Genomic DNA, 19,447 nt, shown 5'->3' with positions numbered 1-19,447 from the left:
CCCCATCTCTCCCTCCTCTTACCCGTCTTCTCCTCCTCTTTCTCTTCTTTTCCTCCTCCTTCTCTCCTTCTCCTCCTCCCCCTTCTCTCTCTCCCTCCTCTACCCTCTCCCTCCCCCTACCTCATACCTCTCTCCTCTTGTCCCCTCCCCTCTTTTCCCTCTCCTCCTTCTCTCCCTCCCCTTCAACACTGTCTGTTTACTATGCACTTCCCCTCCTTCAGTCTCGTTCTCCCTTCTCTTCTTGTCTGTTTACCATGCACTTTTCAATTAGAATTCTCGCGAAATGACCCCCCCCCACCCCTACCGTCTGGTCTGGTCGTCCTCCCACATATTTGCTATCTATGGCAGATTACACGTCACAGATGTACCTACCTATAGCTTTATACCTATGTGATAGACTGGTACAGATAGAGGTACCTACCTACACCTTTATAGATATATACATCATAGATAGTTAGATAGATTACATAGATAGGTATGTTGGATCAACCATGTCCACAAAGTGACTGGAAACTCAGTTTAAATTTTAATCTCGGTTTAAGCAATAGGGTGGACAAAAAAAATGTTTGATCGGAGAGTCTAAACTGTTTTGCAAGTTCGAAAATACAACATAAATTGGTGTGATATACACAGAAAAGTGGCATACATAAGTGCCTACTGTAACTTTTTATGAGTGGGAAAATGGAGTCATTTCGATTTAGAAAGTTAAAATATTTCCAATGTGCAGCAAGCAGCGAGCCTATTAGTATAAGTAGGGACATCGGCTTTAATAAACGCCCTATGTCACTGCAACCTGGTTACATCTTTTGTGACATTCCCGGCCTGCAGCAAGCCTAAATCTAAACTGTCCAGTGAACAAAGCACATCTTCCCTGCCTCGGTGGTGTAGTGGTCAAGGCGCTCGACTGGTAAACAGGAGGGCGTGGATTCAATCCCAGCCGAGGTATGGAATTTTATCCTCAATATAATTTGACCACAATAATAGTATTAGTAGCCTACTGCTGGAGTAAATGGACTTTTCAGTCCTATGCGAGATACGAGCAGTATAAATAAGCACTAAGCACTATTATTATCTTCTCATCCGTATATATCGGGATGCTACATATTTGCGATTTCCATTATCATCTGAGTCACCCTGTATTAATGGGAACTATGCAAACTATTTTATTTCCCTCCCAAATATTCGGAATTGTTCTCTGTCCCATGATATATCGTATATCGTATCGGTATATTATTCGTTCTATCGTTTATTCTCAAAGTGTCGTTTATTATCGTTATTTGTGCCGTTCCGATGCCGTCGTGTGAGAATTCTAATTAATCATGACACCCCGAGATGAGCCGTTCCCAATCTCAAGCCGTTTGATTCAAAGAATATGAGTTGGACGTCTTTTTAAACGATTTTTTTAGGAGGTTTGGGATTCCTCTGAGGAGCTTTTCACCCGACCATGGTAAACAAAGTAGAAAATAATAATAAAGGAAAAGAAAAGGAGAAGAACGAGAAAGAGAGAAAGAAGGAGGAGGAGAAGGAGGAGGAGAGGAAGAAGCAGAAGGAGGAGGAGGAGGAGAGGAAGAAGCAGAAGAAGGAGGAGGAGGACGAAGAAAAAGAGCGTTTCAGCGCTGCGCCGTTTTTAATTCGTTGGAATGAAACAACTGCTACATTCGACTCGTGTGGTCTGTGTCATAGCATGTTCAACCGTCCATCACATAGTAGGTATGCACCAAGACATGTCCCTCATCGGATGGCTGAAAGAAATATTTTCTATTCTCCTCTGCGTGGACCATAATAGGACTTTTCAGCTGAACTCCCTTTAGGGATGATTCGTCTTAGATTATGTAGGTATATGTACTTGGATTCGAACCTCCAACCACCGCATCCGGAGACCACCGCTCTAACCACTGAAATACTGAGAAGTCTGTGACAAAAAAAATGTTTGATCGGAGAGTCTAAACTGTTTTGCAAGTTCGAAAATACAACATAAATTGGTGTGATATACACAGAAAAGTGATAGGTATACCTACATAAGTGCCTACTGTAACTTTTTATGAGTGGGAAAATGGAGTCATTTCGATTTAGAAAGTTAAAATATTTCCAATGTGCAGCAAGCAGCGAGCCTATTAGTATAAGTAGGGACATCGGCTTTAATAAACGCCCTATGTCACTGCAACCTGGTTACATCTTTTGTGACATTCCCGGCCTGCAGCAAGCCTAAATCTAAACTGTCCAGTGAACAAAGCACATCTTCCCTGCCTCGGTGGTGTAGTGGTCAAGGCGCTCGACTGGTAAACAGGAGGGCGTGGATTCAATCCCAGCCGAGGTATGGAATTTTATCCTCAATATAATTTGACCACAATAATAGTATTAGTAGCCTACTGCTGGAGTAAATGGACTTTTCAGTCCTATGCGAGATACGAGCAGTATAAATAAGCACTAAGCACTATTATTATCTTCTCATCCGTATATATCGGGATGCTACATATTTGCGATTTCCATTATCATCTGAGTCACCCTGTATTAATGGGAACTATGCAAACTATTTTATTTCCCTCCCAAATATTCGGAATTGTTCTCTGTCCCATGATATATCGTATATCGTATCGGTATATTATTCGTTCTATCGTTTATTCTCAAAGTGTCGTTTATTATCGTTATTTGTGCCGTTCCGATGCCGTCGTGTGAGAATTCTAATTAATCATGACACCCCGAGATGAGCCGTTCCCAATCTCAAGCCGTTTGATTCAAAGAATATGAGTTGGACGTCTTTTTAAACGATTTTTTTAGGAGGTTTGGTTGACAGAGGGAACTGTAACTGCTAGGGTCTTATCGTCCCGAAATCGAAGAGAGAAGGAAGACAGGATAGGAGAAAGCCAGCCGTCCCGCGAGAACGAACATTATCCGTTCAGGATGAAATCGAACCCGCGGTCAAGCGCTTACAAGGCAGACGCGCTCCAAGCTAACTAGGCTGGCAGATGTCTTTTTAAACGAAATGAGTTCCACACGGTGAGCCCAGAGGTAACGCGCTTGGTAGAGAATAAAATGCATAAGTGCGGACTGCGGATATGTTGGAAAAGAGGCTAAACCGAGAGCAAACTCACCGGGCTGACTGGAAAAGACTGAAACGGAACACCAACCTTTCATGGGTGGGAAATGGTGAACGGGTTTAAATCAGGGATTCATGTCTTAGGGAAGCATTTACAAGTAAAATATTCAGGGATTCATGTCTTAGGGAAGCATTTACAAGTAAAATATTCAGGGATTCATGTCTTCAGGAAGCATTTACAAGTAAAAGATTTTTATACTTTCCTCTATTAAAATAACAAGTATTTGAAGAAATTTCCAATAGAATCAGGTTTAAGAACCACTGCTTTTCCAATTATGAGTACATAGGTCTGGCGGAGGTAATGTGTTTAGTTGTACAATCAGTACAATAGCATACCTACATACATTCGGAATTCTCGGACATAACTAGCCAGATTTATCACCCAACTATGGATATGGATAATATATGGATAGATTTGATTTACATATGTATAATATATGGATAGAATGGATATGGACATAAATATTAGATAAATTGGATAGTTTGCGGAATTCGGATACATTAATTATTAATCCAAATACATTATTTAACCATCGAGATTCGAGGTATTTTGGGCTATGCATTATTGTCCCTGGCACAATAAACCAATAAATAATAACGTATAGTTTTGTCGCAATGAAGTAAGTTATGGCAATGTCTATGTATTGGAAAGACATCAATAAAATTAATAAATGTCTCATCGATGTCGCTTTGTCTTGGCTATATGGATTTGAAAATAATTTATCTAAATACCTACATTATACCTAATTCCCGCCACGCTCAGACCGTCTGACAGGCCTAGGTCTGACCGGTCGGTCGGTCAGACAGTTAGGAACGTGTGTGGCAGAAAAAGCTCAAGACCTAGGTCTGTCAGACCGTCTTACACCCGTATTTATGAACAAAACAGAAGTCTGTGAGGTTGCTATACAAGTTTGTATTGTTTATACCAGATCCCTGTTCATAATTGTTAACTTACGTCAAGCATTATCCGAGTTGGATGGGTGCCATACTGTGTCATCATTAGTACAGAGGTTATGTCGTCATTATACAAAGTATATTCCGCGCTTGGCAAACAATACAGCCCAACAACACATTTTGGAAATATTTTCAGTGACAGAGTGGGGTCGGCGAAAGCCAGCAGCACGCCATTGCCCTGATTGTGGCCCATCCGGATACTAACCACGTGCAACGTTGCCTAATTTCAATGATCCATTCAACGCATTTCAAGAGTGCATTCAACGTGCTCTCATCGCTGGCTCGTACTTTTTTTTTAGATTCCTAACGAGCTGTCTTTCCTTAGGGTTCTTACATACATCATACACACCATAACCGAAATCGTTCCACTTCATCTGCGCGTCGATTTATGAAACCTATCCACCATATTCTATGCCTATATCTCTTGTTATTCGTTATTCTCCACATCCATCCAATCCACTCCTCCATCCTCGATATCCTTTCTTATCATGTCACTGAACCTCATTCTTTCTGGTTCGTCCGCTTACAGTAGAGGTTTTTCACAACTTTTGTGGATATCACAGCATTACTATGGCCGGGGCTACAAAGTGAGTTTAAACTCTTGGATTAACCAATCTAATTTTAACAAGCTGGGCCTGTCCCTCCGGGAATTTTTCAGCCCGTAGTTTATTCAATCGTAGTTGCTGAATTCATACATATTTTATACAATCTTGACATTGTTTCCGACACACTTAAAAATATATACCTAGTTACAATTAAAATTGTTATTAAACAGGTACGTCGGATAAAGCAAGTCTTAGTGCGGGTGATGATTTGGTGCCGTATCTTGGACCGATGCCGATGTTCCCGCCAGAATGGTCGCTATGACGTGAATCCTAGCTAGCCAAGAAGTGGACTCGTCTTTAGAAGTACCTACGTTCGTATGTAAACTACTTATGAACTTTTCGTTCTGTATTCAATCGTAGTTGCTGAATTCATACATATTTTATACAATCTTGACATTGTTTCCGACACACTTAAAAATATATACCTAGTTACAAATGTTACAATTAAAATTGTTATTATTAAACAGGTACGTCGGATAAAGCAAGTCTTAGTGCGGGTGATGATTTGGTGCCGTATCTCGGACCGATGCCGATGTTCCCGCCAGAATGGTCGCTATGACGTGAATCCTAGCTAGCCAAGAAGTGGACTCGTCTCTAGAAGCACCTACGTTCGTAAGTAAACTACTTGTGAACTTTTTGTTCCGGGAACGGCTGGCTCTCAACTACCCTGTCCTATTTCTTCGATTTCGGGACGGTAAGACCCAAATCTCTTCAAAAAAAGTTCACACTTGGCACTACCTAAGAATATATTTCATTTGAGCCTTCAGCATTAGTTTCTCAGTCATTTGTGCCATTGTTATTCGAAGAAAATTTAGGTGCTTATTTAATATTTGGACACACGATGAGTTGTTCTGAGTTTGGAGCTCTATTTTTCATTTCTCATCAATGTGAGAAACTTTGAGATTATCTTCCCAGACCCAGACCTCTTTCTTTGATTTTTTCAAGACCCACCATTAAAGGTATCTTCTTTCTCTTTGTTTAGAATCTCTTATTTTTGCATTTATGTAATTTAATTTTATATAGATTTTTATTAGAATCTCTAGCATTTATTTATTTTTATTACAAAAGGGGTTTTCACCAAACAGTTCAATGTAGGCAATTCGAAATAGTATTAATTTTAATTTAGTAGAAAATGTCATGAAAACCACCGTAAAATAACTTTTGGTCAGTAAAACCCCTCTTTAGTTTTAGTTTAGATGTATTTATTGTACCTCAGCTAAGTAGGTGTAAGTTAATTTTTATGGAGTATGATCTCGAAATTTGCCAAAATTGCCATCTGCTCTACCCACATGGTTAAAGGTATCTTCTTTCTCTTTGTTTAGAATCTCTTATTTTTGCATTTATGTAATTTAATTTTATATAGATTTTTATTAGAATCTCTAGCATTTATTTATTTTTATTACAAAAGGGGTTTTCACCAAACAGTTCAATGTAGGCAATTCGAAATAGTATTAATTTTAATTTAGTAGAAAATGTCATGAAAACCACCGGAAAATAACTTTTGGTCAGTAAAACCCCTCTTTAGTTTTAGTTTAGATGTATTTATTGTACCTCAGCTAAGTAGGTGTAAGTTAAATTTTATGGAGTATGATCTCGAAATTTGCCAAAATTGCCATCTGCTCTACCCACATGAGAGTGGGGTCGGCGAAAGCCAGCAGCACGCCATTGCCCTGATTGTGGCCCATCCGGATACTAACCACGTGCAACGTTGCCTAATTTCAGTGATCCATTCAACGCATTTCAAGAGTGCATTCAACGTGTTCTCATCGCTGGCTCATACTTTTTTTAGATTCCTAACGAGCTGTCTTTCCTTAGGGTTCTTACATATACACCATAACCGATATCGTTCCACTTAATCTGCGCGTCGATTTATGAAACCTATCCACCATATTCTATGCCTATATCTCTTGTTATTCTCCACATCCATCCAATCCACTCCTCTATCCTCGATATCCTTTCTTATCATGTCACTGTACCTCATTCTTTCTGGTTCATGCGCTGATTTTCTTCTTGATCCTTAGGGTTCTTCTCATGGCGTAACACGCAGAAGGGCTCCTGGTTCATGCAAGCCCTGTGTGCAGAACTCAAAGAGAACGCATACTCGATGGACCTCCTCACAATCCTCACGCGTGTGGTACGGCGTGTTGCTTTCGACTTTGAATCCAACGTCCCTGATAACTACGAGATGCACGCGAAGAAACAAATCCCCTGCTTCACATCTATGTTGACCCGTCTGGCTGATTTCTTCTCTTTTTCTTTTTGTGAAGTGTACCGTTTTCTCCCTTCTTCTTCTTCTTCTCCTCTTCCTTCTTCTTCTTCTCCTCTTCCTTCTTCCTTCCTTCAATTCAATTCAATTCAATTCTCCTCTTCCTTCTTCTTCTTCTTCTTCTTCCCCTCTTCCTTCTTCTTCTTCTCCTCCTCTTCCTTCTTCTTCTCCTCCTCCTTCTTCATCTCCTCTTCCTTCTTCTTCTTCTCCTCTTCCTTCTTCTTCTTCTTCTCCTCCTCTTCCTTCTTCATCTTCTCCTCCTCTTCCTTCTTCTTCTTCTTCGTCACCTTCTTCTCAATAGAAGTAGGAAGGTATATCTAATACTGAAATTCTAATCTAATCAACTGTCTGATTGAAGTCCAATTTGCGATTTTTGATTTTTTCAATGAGAGTATTACTATAACTTTTAGAAATTGTGCAAGGCTGTAAGTGATTTGTATTAAAGAAATGTGAAACTATCAAAAAAGAAAAGGAACAAAAAAAATGTTTGATGGGCTTTGTTGTTTATTAACCGCCGATATAGGGGGCAAATAATATTGTGTAGGTATAATGTATCAACAGAGCAACTCTTTAGCCTGTTCTTCTTCTTCAATCCACACACCATTGCTCTAATGTTGCTCGAGTTAAGTAACATGCCGGCGTGGTTTACAATAGGATGGGTGGTCAAGCGCAATATGATTGAGTGAATGAAATACTGCACTTAGTTCCTACATAGAAGTATAGTGGGTAATAGTAGGTGTAGGTAGGTAGGTAGGTAGGTAGACAAATTTGTAGATATTTCTTTATTTGACCTATAGTTTTTTTTACCCTGTCCTGTAGTAATTTATTAAAGGTAGGTAAGTAGGTAGTTAGCTAATAGGTAGATACCTACCTCCATATAGATATTATAGATACAGGCTAATAGGTAGTAATTATAGGTAGATACAGGTAATACGAGTAAATTTTTGTAATAGGTACTTACCTATTAATTTTATAGGTACCTACATAATGTATTTTCTCTTTAATAAATTTCTTTGATATCATAATACACAAATCTCTTTTTCCTCTTTTTTTTTACATTTCACAAAATAATGTGTATTCCAACCTTTGCCCTCTCTCAAACACGATTTCTTTGATATCATAATACACAAATCTCTTTTTCCTCTTTTTTTTACATTACACAAAATAATGTGTTTTCCAACCTTTGCCCTCTCTCAAACACGATTTGAAAATTTTCAGCATTTTTCCTCCCTCTCTCTCTTTTTCTCTCTCTCTCTCTCTCTCTCTCTCTTTCTCTCTTTTTCTCTCTCTCTCTCTTTCTTCCTTTTTAATGTTTCCCTTTTAGCATTACGAGAAAAAATAATCAAATAAAAAACATCATTTATCTCTCGAGTTATACTCGGAAAATAATTCCATCCGAAATGATATAAAATTTCTGGAAAATTTCGCATATCTTCCTTGTGTTCTCTCTGTTGTCTATCAGAATTCAGATCATTCTTTTTTTTTTTTTTTATTATTTATTTAAAGAAGAGTTTTAAAATAAAGTCCTACCTCCTCTAAATAACAATTGGTTTAAGTGATTACATAGTTATAAAATAAAGTTACATAAATAGTAGTATTATAGGACAATAAGCCTAATATACAGATTTACAAGGACATAGTTATACCTATTATTTATGTAGATAAACCCATTAATATTCCATTGTATAATAGTTGGACATAAAATATTCCTAGACCTATTGGGTGTATCTGTCATAAGATAGTAAAATTTGTTTGAAAATGAAACCATACCATAACACTAACAAAGGGGATTGGCCTAATGTCTTGAATAAAGAGCATTAGATGTTTAAGGTATCGAATTAAAAAGATTATATAACATTCTCTTCTGTTTAAAAAACCTTTGCAGATAAACCGAACTATAAACAAAACAAATGAAATCCAATTTTATCTAGTGTAAGAGGCCCTGATAACTTTGGGGGGGCTTAAGCCCCCCAAGCCCCCCCCTATCGCCGCCTATGGGAGGAGGAGAAGAAGAAGAGGAGGAGTAGAAGAAGAAGAAGAGGAGGAGGAGAAGAAGAAGAAGAAGAAGAGGAGAATAAGAAGAAAAAGAGGAGGAGGAGGAGAAAAAGAGGAGGAGAAGAAGAAGAGGAGGAGGAAGGGGAAGAAGGAGGATGAGAAGTATGAGAAAGCAGAAGGAAGGGTATATGAGAAGAAAGAGGTAGGTGAAGGTGAGTATGAGAAGAAATGGAGATATAGGAGGGAAGGAGGTAGTTTGTTTGGAAGTCTTTTGTGGCGAAATTGTCAATTTTATTGATAACAACATCGAAACTTTGCCACTATGAGTTTCTGTAAGTTCTCAATGTTCAATAATAAGTTAATAAATATTTAAGTAGGTAGGTACTATACGTACAGTGCTGAATTTAGACTGTCCGCTTAGAACAAGTTGTTCCATTAGGTATAGGTACTAACTAATAGTTTGGGTTCCAATATACATAGGTATTGTGGATATGGGTTTCCTTTATTAAAGGTTTCACTCTGTTGTTTCTCAGAAACATGAGTTTACTCTTCTAGCATCACTCCATTTTACTCCATGATTTAGTTCAATATAAATTTTATAAACGGACATGTTTCCAAAAGGAAATACTCAATGATCCTCAAGAGAAATTCACTTGCCAAACCATAATACAACTACCAACACGCAATTACATAAAAACATACAATGTACATAGCTAAAGTTTTGTATGCATGTAGGTATGTATGTATGTAGAGGTATTACCAGCTGCCAATATCAATATACGGTTCACAAACGGGAAATGTAGGAAGAAGAAGAAGAAGGAGGAGGAGGAGGAAGAGAAGAAGGAGAAGATGATGAAGAAGAAGCAGAAGAACTTAAAGGTATCTTCTTTCTCTTTGTTTAGAATCTCTTATTTTTGCATTTATGTAATTTAATTTTATATAGATTTTTATTAGAATCTCTTTAGCATTTATTTATTTATTTTTATCACAAAAGGGGTTTTCACCAAACAGTTCAATGTAGGCAATTCGAAATAGTATTAATTTAAATTTAGTAGAAAATGTCATGAAAACCACCGTAAAATAACTTTTGGTCAGTAAAACCCCTCCCCGGTTATGAGTCTTATAGCAGAGTTATGGACTACATTTAGCTTATTGAGATTACTCTGGCTGGCTGAGGAGTATAATATGGATCCATAGTCCAGAATGGGACTAACAAGTGCAAAATATAGTTTTCGTAAAGTCTCCCTTCTGAGGCCCCAGTTTACTAAAGATGTGCTAAAGATTTTCAGAACTAAAGATTTTTAGCAGAATAAGAAGTCATAAATTTCTCACTGGTGTGGGTGTCCCACAAGAAATTTTCTCAGACACAAAATTTTCCGAGTTCCCAGAGAAATCTCAAAAAGAAGAAAAAAATCTCAGAAAATAACAATTACATTTATAGTTGCGTCTTCAGAAAAGTTTCCCAGAAGAGATAGAGGTAACGTCCCAATTCTTCAACAAACTTCTTGTTAACCAGTTAACCACACATTCATGGGTTAACTGGTTAACTCGTTAACCACACAATATACTTAGGTAGATATCTATGTATACAAGGTACCTACTATCTCTTAGATACCTACAAACATACCTGTAGGTTTCTCTCGAAGAAAGTAACGTCCCAATTCTTCAACAAACTTCTTGTTAACCAGTTAACCACACATTCATGGGTTAACTGGTTAACTCGTTAACCACACAATAATCTTAGGTAGATATCTATGTATACAAGGTACCTACTATCTCTTAGATACCTACATACATACCTGTAGGTTTCTCTTGAAGAAACAAACTACTTTCCCAAAAAGCGACGCAATGCAACATTCTACTTTTGTTTCACCTTGTTCCAGCTCAAATTCAAGCGACATTTTCCGAGGAAGAAGAAGAAGAAAAAGAAAACAAGTACCTACGAAGTAGTCATGTGCATACATTTATAATAGGTATGTACCTAGTTACATTGGGTAGACAATAATCTTAGGTAGATATCTATGTATACAAGGTACCTACTATCTCTTAGATACCTACATACATACCTGTAGGTTTCTCTTGAAGAAGCAAACTGCTTTCCCAAAAAGCGACGCAATGCAACATTCTACTTTTGTTTCACCTTGTTGCAGCTCAAATTCAAGCGACATTTTCCGAGAAAGAAGAAGAAGAAGAAGAAGAAGAAGAAAAAGAAAACAAGTACGAAGTAGTCATGTGCATATATTTATAATAGGTATGTAGGTATGTACCTAGTTACATTAGGTAGCCAGTATTTCAGTCTTCAGTGCACTTTCAGATTTTCCCCTCATAAATTTTCACAAGCGCCCTGGGTGGCCTCAAAAGGGGGAAGAAAGAAGAGGTCTCTCCTCTCAGGGGGAGAAAGGAGCACCAGCCAGTATTTCAGTCTTCAGTGCACTTTCAGATTTTCCCCTCATAAATTTTCACAAGCGCCCTGGGTGGCCTCAAAAGGGGGAAGAAGAAGGAGACCTCTCCTCTCAGGGGCAGAAAGGAGCACTTCCCTTTCATGGGGAGGAGAGTCTGGGTGCACTTTTACGCTAGAAGTTCTCACTGGGGGTGCACTCACTACCTGGTGAGCTTGTGCTCAAGATTTACATTTATATTTTATGTGGGAGGATTCCTCTGAGGAGCTTTTCACCCGACCATGGTAAACAAAGTAGAAAATAATAATAAAGGAAAAGAAAAGGAGAAGAACGAGAAAGAAGGAGGAGGAGAAGAAGGAGAAGGAGGAGGAAGAAGGAGGAGGAGGAAGAGGAAGAAGAAGGAGAAGGAAGAGGAGGAGTAGGAGGAGTATTAGGAGGAGGAAGAAGGAGAAGAAGAAGGAGGAGGAGAAGAAGAAGAAGGAGGAGAAGAAGAAGAAGAAGGAGGAGAAGAAGGAGAAGAAGAAGGAGAAGTAAGAGAAGGAGAAGGAGGAGGAGAAGGAGTAGGAGAAGGAGAAGTAAGAGAGGAAGAAGCAGATTGCAGAAGGAGGAGGAGGAGGAGGAGGAGAAGGACGAAGAAAAAGAGCGTTTCAGCGTAGCGCCGTTTTTAATCCGTTGGAATGAAACAACTGCTACATTCGACTCGTGTGGTCTGTGTCGTAACATGTTCAACTGTCCATCACATAGTAACAAAACTTATGTCCCTCATCAGATGGCCGAAAGGGAAATTTCCTATTCCCTTCTGCGTGGACCATAATAGGACTTTTTAGCTGAATTTCTTTTAGGGATTATTACTATGATTCCAGGATAATAGGGATATCGGTCTATAATTCTCCGCTATGAGTGCATTCTTTTTAGGTTTCAAAACAGGTACAATTAAAGCAGTTTTCCTGACTTTTGGAAATAAACCATTAATCCAAATATGGTTGAATATATCCAATAATTTTTCCAGGGCACGCTGAGGGAGCTGAATAATCAATTGATAACAAACGCCATCAAGTCCCGGTGCATGAGATCTACATTTCGCAAATGTTGAGATCAGCTCATTATAGGTGAAAGGTACATTATAACATTCCATCTCTGTATTACTGGGTGACTTCAATATCGGTTCCCTTGCCGCTTTGTGACGAATAAATTCCTCATTATAAATAGTGTTGGCAGAATTTTGTACATAATAATGGGCTAGAAACTCATTAATATCCTGCTAAGACCCTGATTAACATCCCTAATGAACAAGATATCTAACATTTTCTATTTTTAATAATAATAATAATAATAATAATAATAGAACTTCTCACTTTTTTATTTTTTCTTCAGTGAACACTACAAGAACGGTAAAGTTAGTTAAAATCTCTCATGAAGGAAAAAAAGAAGAAAGGGAAAAAATGTGCAAAAAATTAAAAATAGAAAGCAAATTCATTATGAGATTGAGATCCAGGAAAAGGGAGGTTTTAGGTACTTGACTACCATTAACAAAAGGTGATGATAATGAAGAAAAACTATATCTACAATACCCAAGATGAAAAACATCGATGTTGACATCGATGTTTTTGTTCCGATGTATCGATGTTTTCAAAACATCGATGTCGATGTCCCAACCCTAGTTAAAATTTCTTGTGAGGGAAAAAAAGAAGAAAGGGAAAAAATGTGCAAAAAATTAAATAGAAAGCAAATTCATTATGAGATTGAGATGTGAGATCCCAGGAAAAGGGAGGTTTTAGGTACTTGATTACTATTAACAAAAGGTGATGATAATGAAGAAAAGCTATACCTATCTACAATACCCAAGATCTTTTGAAAGAAAAGTTGGCAGAGAAATGTATAGCAACGAACCAGAAATCTTAATAACGCAATTTCCAGAATTTTAAGAACAAAGAAGAATTTCCAGAAATTTTATATTTCTTTGAAGATATTTTCTCAGTAACCCGAGAGATAAATGATAATTAATAAATTAGAAAAGAAAAGAAAAAAAATAGATTGGGCATTTTCATACATCCAAGTATCAGTGCCGAAAAAAATTGACCCCGTCGGGAATCGACCCGACGACCTTATGTGGCGATAAGCACTCACAAACTATCACAGCTGCTATGTCCGCAAAACTAAAACATATTTGAGGAAAGGAAAACTTATGGGTCTCCATGGGGACATTGAACATTTAAATGATTGATAACACTGAGGTAAAAGTTTGATAAGATATATGAAATTGGGAGTGAGGAACGGGGTAAGAGGAGGAGGAGGAGGAGGAGAAAGAAAAGGAGAATGATGGGGAGGAGGCATAGGCGGTTCTTGCCTAAATGTTTGGGGGGGCTTGATTTTGAAGGTACACCTTCAAAATTTTGATTTAGCTTTATGTAAAAAATCTGGTGTGAACATCACACGACTTTCCTTATCCTATTTAATGATGCCTATTTGAGTATTATTTTACCCTAACTTTTACCATAATATCTCTAACCGTTTAGTTGCTAAGCTGAAAACCGCCAAAAAATCGGTCGAAATCTGTCCAAAAGCGGTCAAAATACCGCCAAGCGCAGCAACCATCTCAACCAAACGTTTTTTGTTGCATCTTTGTGAACTACATACCAAATTTCAAGTCTCTAGCTTATACCTACCGTTCCCGAGATATTGTTAAATTACACCGAAAATCAATTATTATTATTATTATTATTATTATTATTTTAAGAGTTTAGACTGAAGAAACTGTAACTGCTAAGGTCTTATCGTCCCGAGGTCGAAGAGAGGAAGACAGGACAGAAGAAAGCCAGTCGTTCCTGAAAAATAAAAAAATAATGAAAATAGCAAGGTGTTTTAAACGAAAAGTTGTTTGACCCAATTTGTCCTGCTAGTTCATCAGATAACACAAAGAGAATGGCATTTTGTTCGATATTGTCATCTATTTCAGGTCATTTATTTTTATGTCGAGTGGGATGAAGAGTTCCTCAGAGATAAGGGCATGGAGTTTGTTTTACTGTCTATCAATTTTTTATACCTCCATCAATATTGGATGGCTAGAATTTGTCTCTTCGTAGGTACTTGTAATATCAAAGATTTTACGATCCTTTAACAATGACATTTTCAGGGTATGGTAATTATTATAATTATGGTTATGAAGTAGTTTTTGGCTTGTTTATCATCAAATCTCATGTCATTAGGTAGGATAGTTTTTTTATTAATATTTATTATATTTAGCTTGTTATTGATTTTCCATTGAAAAAAAATCTGAACTCTAATTATCTATGCAACACCCATTCTGATGTAATAACGGGTTAGATTCCTCAAAATATTTCAGTAGTAAAGCAGTGCAATAGTCCTAAACTAAAATGGAGGCGGCACACAAGGGATCAAGAAGAGACCGCCTCAACACAATAAAGCACATGCAAAGACAGCAAGTATAATCTAGTATCTAGTTACGATTCAATTCATCATTAGTACAGAGGTTATGTCGTCATTATACAAAGTATATTCCGCGCTTGGGAAACAATACAGCCCAACAACACATTTTGGAAATACTTTCAGGGACAGTATAGGAGCAAAACGCTGATTTCTTCTCTTTTTCTTTTTGTGAAGTGTATCGTTTTCTCCCTTCTTCTTCTCCTCTTCCTTCTTCTTCTCCTCCTCCTTCTTCTTCTTTTCTTCTTCTCCTCCTCCTTCTTCTTCTTTTCTTCTTCTCCTCCTCCTTCTTCTTCTTTTCTTCTTCTTCTCTTCCTTCTTCTTCTTCTCCTCCTCTTCCTTCTTCTTCTTCTCCTCTTCCTTCTTCTTCTTCTCCTCTTCCTTCTTCTTCTTCTCCTCCTCCTCCTTCTTCTTCTTCTTCTCTTCCTTCCTTCTTCTTCTTCTCCTCCTCCTTTTTATTCTTTCTCTTCTCCGTCTCCTCTTCCTTGTTCTTCTTCTTCTTCTTCATCCTCCTCCTTCTTCTTCGTCTTCTTCTTTTTCGTCTTCTTCATCTTCTTCTTCGTCGTCTCCTTCTTCTCAACAGAAGTAGGAAGGTATCTAATACTGAAATTTTAATCTAATCAACTGTCTGATTGAGGTCAAATTCGAGATTTTCGACTTTTTCAATGAGAGTATTACTGATGTAACTTTTAGAAATTGTGTAAAGCTGTATAAGTGATTTGTATTAAAGAAATGTGAAACTATCAAAAAAGAAAAGGAAAAAAATGTTTGATGGGCTTTGTTGTTTATTAACCACCGATATAGGGGGCAAATATTGTGTAGGTATATAATGTATCAACAGAGCAACTCTTTAGCCTGTTCTTCAATCTACCATTGCTCTAATGTTGCTCGAGTTAAGTAACATGCCGGCGTGGTTTACAATAGGATGGGTGGTCAAGCGCAATATGAATGAGTGAATGAGATACTGTACTTAGTTCCTACATAATTATAGAAATATAGTGGGTAATAGTAGGTAGGTAGGTAGATACATATACCTAAATACATAGGTAGACAAATTTGTAGATATTTCTTTATTTGACCTATATTTTTTTTTACCCTGTCCTGTAGTAATTTATTAAAGGTAGGTAAGTAGGTAGTTAGCTAATAGGTAGATACCTACCTCCATATAGATATTATAGATACAGGCTAATAGGTAGTAATTATAGGTAGATACAGGTAATACGAGTAAATTTTTGTAATAGGTACTTACCTATTAATTTTATAGGTACCTACATAATGTATTTTCTCTTTAATAAATTTCTTTGATATCATAATACACAAATCTCTTTTTCCTCTTTTTTTTTTACATTTCACAAAATAATGTGTATTCCAACCTTTGCCCTCTCTCAAACACGATTTGAAAATTTCCAGCATTTTTCCTCCCTCTCTCTCTCTCTCTCTCTCTCTCTCTCTCTCTCTCTCTCTCTCTTCCTTTTTAATGTTTCCCTTTTAGCATTACAAGAAAAAATAATCAAATAAAAAACATCATTTATCTCTCGAGTTATACTCGGAAAATAATTCCATCCGAAATGATATAAAATTTCTGGAAAATTTCGCATATCTTCCTTGTGTTCTCTCTGTTGTCTATCAGAATTCAGATCATTCTTTTTTTTTTTTTTTATTATTTATTTAAAGAAGAGTTTTAAAATAAAGTCCTACCTCCTCTAAATAACAATTGGTTTAAGTGATTACATAGTTATAAAATAAAGTTACATAAATAGTAGTATTATTTTTTTTTGGTAGGCCTAGACGGCAACCAAAAATTTTGGATTTTTTTTTTTTTTTTTTTAAGAAATGTGCCTTTTACTCTTGACCACCAAGGGGGAGCTTGAAACGTTGACCGGGTAAATGTGTACTTTCCTTTTGGAAACGGAACGGATTCCGATGGCGCCCCATCTTGGATTTCCTATGGTTTAGTACAGGCGCTATAACGCTAAAAGAGGGGAAACGAGCTTCAGAAGAAGGGGAAATCCCGGAAGGAAAGTATAACTAAACCTCTATCGAACAAAAATTAAATCTTAGAGAGGTCGCACCTTCTTGGTTGTGAAAGGGCCGTTCTTTTTTTTACTGAAAGCAGACGCTATTGTGTTTTTCAGATATAAATTTCCCTCCTCGAGTGATTTTCAAGTGAAATTATAAGAAATCATTGAGGGAGGTAAATAAAATTCCAAGAAGGCAGCAAGCCATACCTTGAAAAATATGATTGATGAATATGATTATCGTACCTAAAATCGTCGAAATGAGTCATAATAAATGTATTAAATGGTTTAATTATACCTCTTTGAATGTATGTTGGTGTATAGCTGTATAGGAACGATTGTCGTGGCTAACTAGTCTGGTTCCCATAGCTCCTAAAGAGAGCTGAGAGTAAGTTCCGATTGCTGGCTTGATTGTCATTTTTTAAAGGCTCTGTTTTTATTTTCTTAATTTTCATCGGTAGTTCTTCTTCTTCGTCTTCTTTGTATAATTGTACTTTCATGTTAATTAAAAAAAGCAAGAGAATTATCTGCCATGTCATCCTTTAGTTCAGAAGACAAATCTTTAGGCAGGATTCCTGTCCTTTTCTCTCTCTCTCTCTCTCTCTCTCTCTCTCTCTCTCTCTCTCTCTCTCATTCTCTATTCTTTTTATTGAATAAAAGAAAGAAAAAGAACTCGTTTATGCACTTCGAAGAAGCAGCAGAAGAAAAAGAAGAAGAAGGAGGAGAAGGAGAAGAAAGAAGAGGAGGAGGAGGAGGAGAAAAAGAAGAAGAAGAAGAAGAAGAAGAAGAAGAAGAAGAAGAAGAAGAAGAAGAAAAAGGAATGAAAATGAAAAAAAAAAATCCTTGTTCCTTTTAATGAACTCATTAAGATCCTGCTAAGACCCTGATTAACATCCCTAATGAACTAGATATCTAACATTTTCTATTTTTAATAATAATAATAATAGAACTTCTCACTATTTTATTTTTTCTTCAGTGAACACTTACAAGAACGGTATAGTTAGTTAAAATTAGGGTTGGGACATCGAGACGAAAACATCGATGTTCGATACATCATACATCGATGTTTTTAAACTTCGATATATCGAGTATCCGATGTATCGTAATCAAAAACATCGATGTTCGATATTATCGGGATTTCGATGTTTTTCGGATTTTGATTTTCGGTATTATATGGTCCTTTCCGCGTAAATTCCGTATGGGAAATTTTAAGTTTGAGGGATTTTTTTTGGAAATTGAGAAAAAAAAATCCCACTTCATGAGGAACCACAGACATCGAACATCGAAAAACTGTAGTCGATTTGGTTTTTTATTGCGCCGCCAGGAGAAGTCCATGTGTGCCTGCTGGATTGCTTCTGCTCAAACCAAGTATTAGTTATTAGGCTACAACAAGAAATTTTAATTGTGTTAAGCATAAATGCTTGTCACAAATGTCGTTCCCTGCTTAATACACTACGATTAATTTTATGGCTTGAATTGGACTCTAACCACTAACCTCCAAATTCAAAGTCCACCGTGCTAAATACTACACCGGTGTTTGACTACAACAATAACATTTTCAAACGTCAAGAGCTTGAAACAGCCGAACAGGTTGAACTACGCTGGGAATTGCATCTGAATTTCCTAAGGCCACCCACTCACTCTGAGGTAGACCTGAACCTGACAGGTCTACCTGATAGTGAGTGGCTGGCCGCTCTAACCACTAACCTCCAAATTCAAAGTCCACCGTGCTAAATACTACACCGGTGTTTGGCTACAACAATAACATTTTCAAACGTCAAAAGCTTGAAACAGCCGAACAGGTTGAACTACGCTGGGAATTGCATCTGAATTTCCTAAGGCCAGCCACTCACTCTCAGGTAGACCTGAACCTGACAGGTCTACCTGATAGTAAGTGACTGGCCTTACAATAGACTATAGCCAATACCTATGTACACTACAGGCCATTTGAGAATCTTCCATTAGTATAATCTCCGATTAAGTCATTGGTAAAACTCACAAGTTCACAAATCTTACAATATGTTTTCTGCTTACCCTGTCCGATTCGGCGCTATCGAGCAGCACTTGAAAAATGTTCCAATCTTCTTCGGTATTTCCGGGAGTCGAACTCATACTACCGTCATGACGGTGTCCACAATACTAAACTGAATTCCTAGCCAATGTTAAGAAAGCTAAGTTCCCATTGCTGACGACTATTCTATCGATTGGGCGGAAAGTTAGCCCATTATGGCACCAAAGGTCTCCGTTCAGGTATGAAAGCCGCTAAAGTGGAGTTTTCTCTGCTCCTAAATCCCTAGTTTTTTTCTCTCCCAAATTTCCCCCATTCGTGTGCCTTGTCATGCCCTATAAAAATAACTTTGTCCCACTCTCCCCTTCTTGGCAATCTTGGCGCTTCCAAACAGAATCCATTGCATTAGGCAATATTTTTATTCACCTTTGATTTTTACTTTCTTTTATTTGGGTTCACCTTCAAAAGTTCAAAACCCATTTTCGTAGATATTTTAAATGAATTTTCATGGAGAAAAAGAGAGTGTGTGAGAGAGAGTTTTCTAAAGAAGAAATTCAAAATTTTCATAACAGCCAGTTACGTAGGTATACAAAAAAGGGTAAAGTTTTAAAAGGTTAGACAACATTTAAACAAACTAACAAACCCCTTTGTACACCTCTAC

At 37.3% G+C, this 19,447-nt stretch overlaps 1 long non-coding RNA gene across 1 annotated transcript; it reads left to right on the top strand.

Annotated features, from left to right (window-relative positions):
- The first annotated feature begins 5,120 nt into the window (after positions 1 to 5,120).
- Positions 5,121 to 6,148, top strand: LOC113466210. The gene is made up of 2 exons (XR_003390679.1): positions 5,121 to 5,615; positions 5,956 to 6,148. It is a non-coding gene; the product is annotated as an uncharacterized LOC113466210 (long non-coding RNA).
- The last annotated feature ends 13,299 nt before the right edge of the window (positions 6,149 to 19,447 follow it).

The sequence above is a fragment of the Diaphorina citri genome, unplaced genomic scaffold, assembly GCF_000475195.1.
Source record: "Diaphorina citri unplaced genomic scaffold, Diaci psyllid genome assembly version 1.1 scaffold227, whole genome shotgun sequence".
Classification (NCBI taxonomy): Eukaryota; Metazoa; Arthropoda; class Insecta; order Hemiptera; family Psyllidae; genus Diaphorina; species Diaphorina citri.
This window is presented reverse-complemented; position numbering and strand designations above follow the sequence as displayed.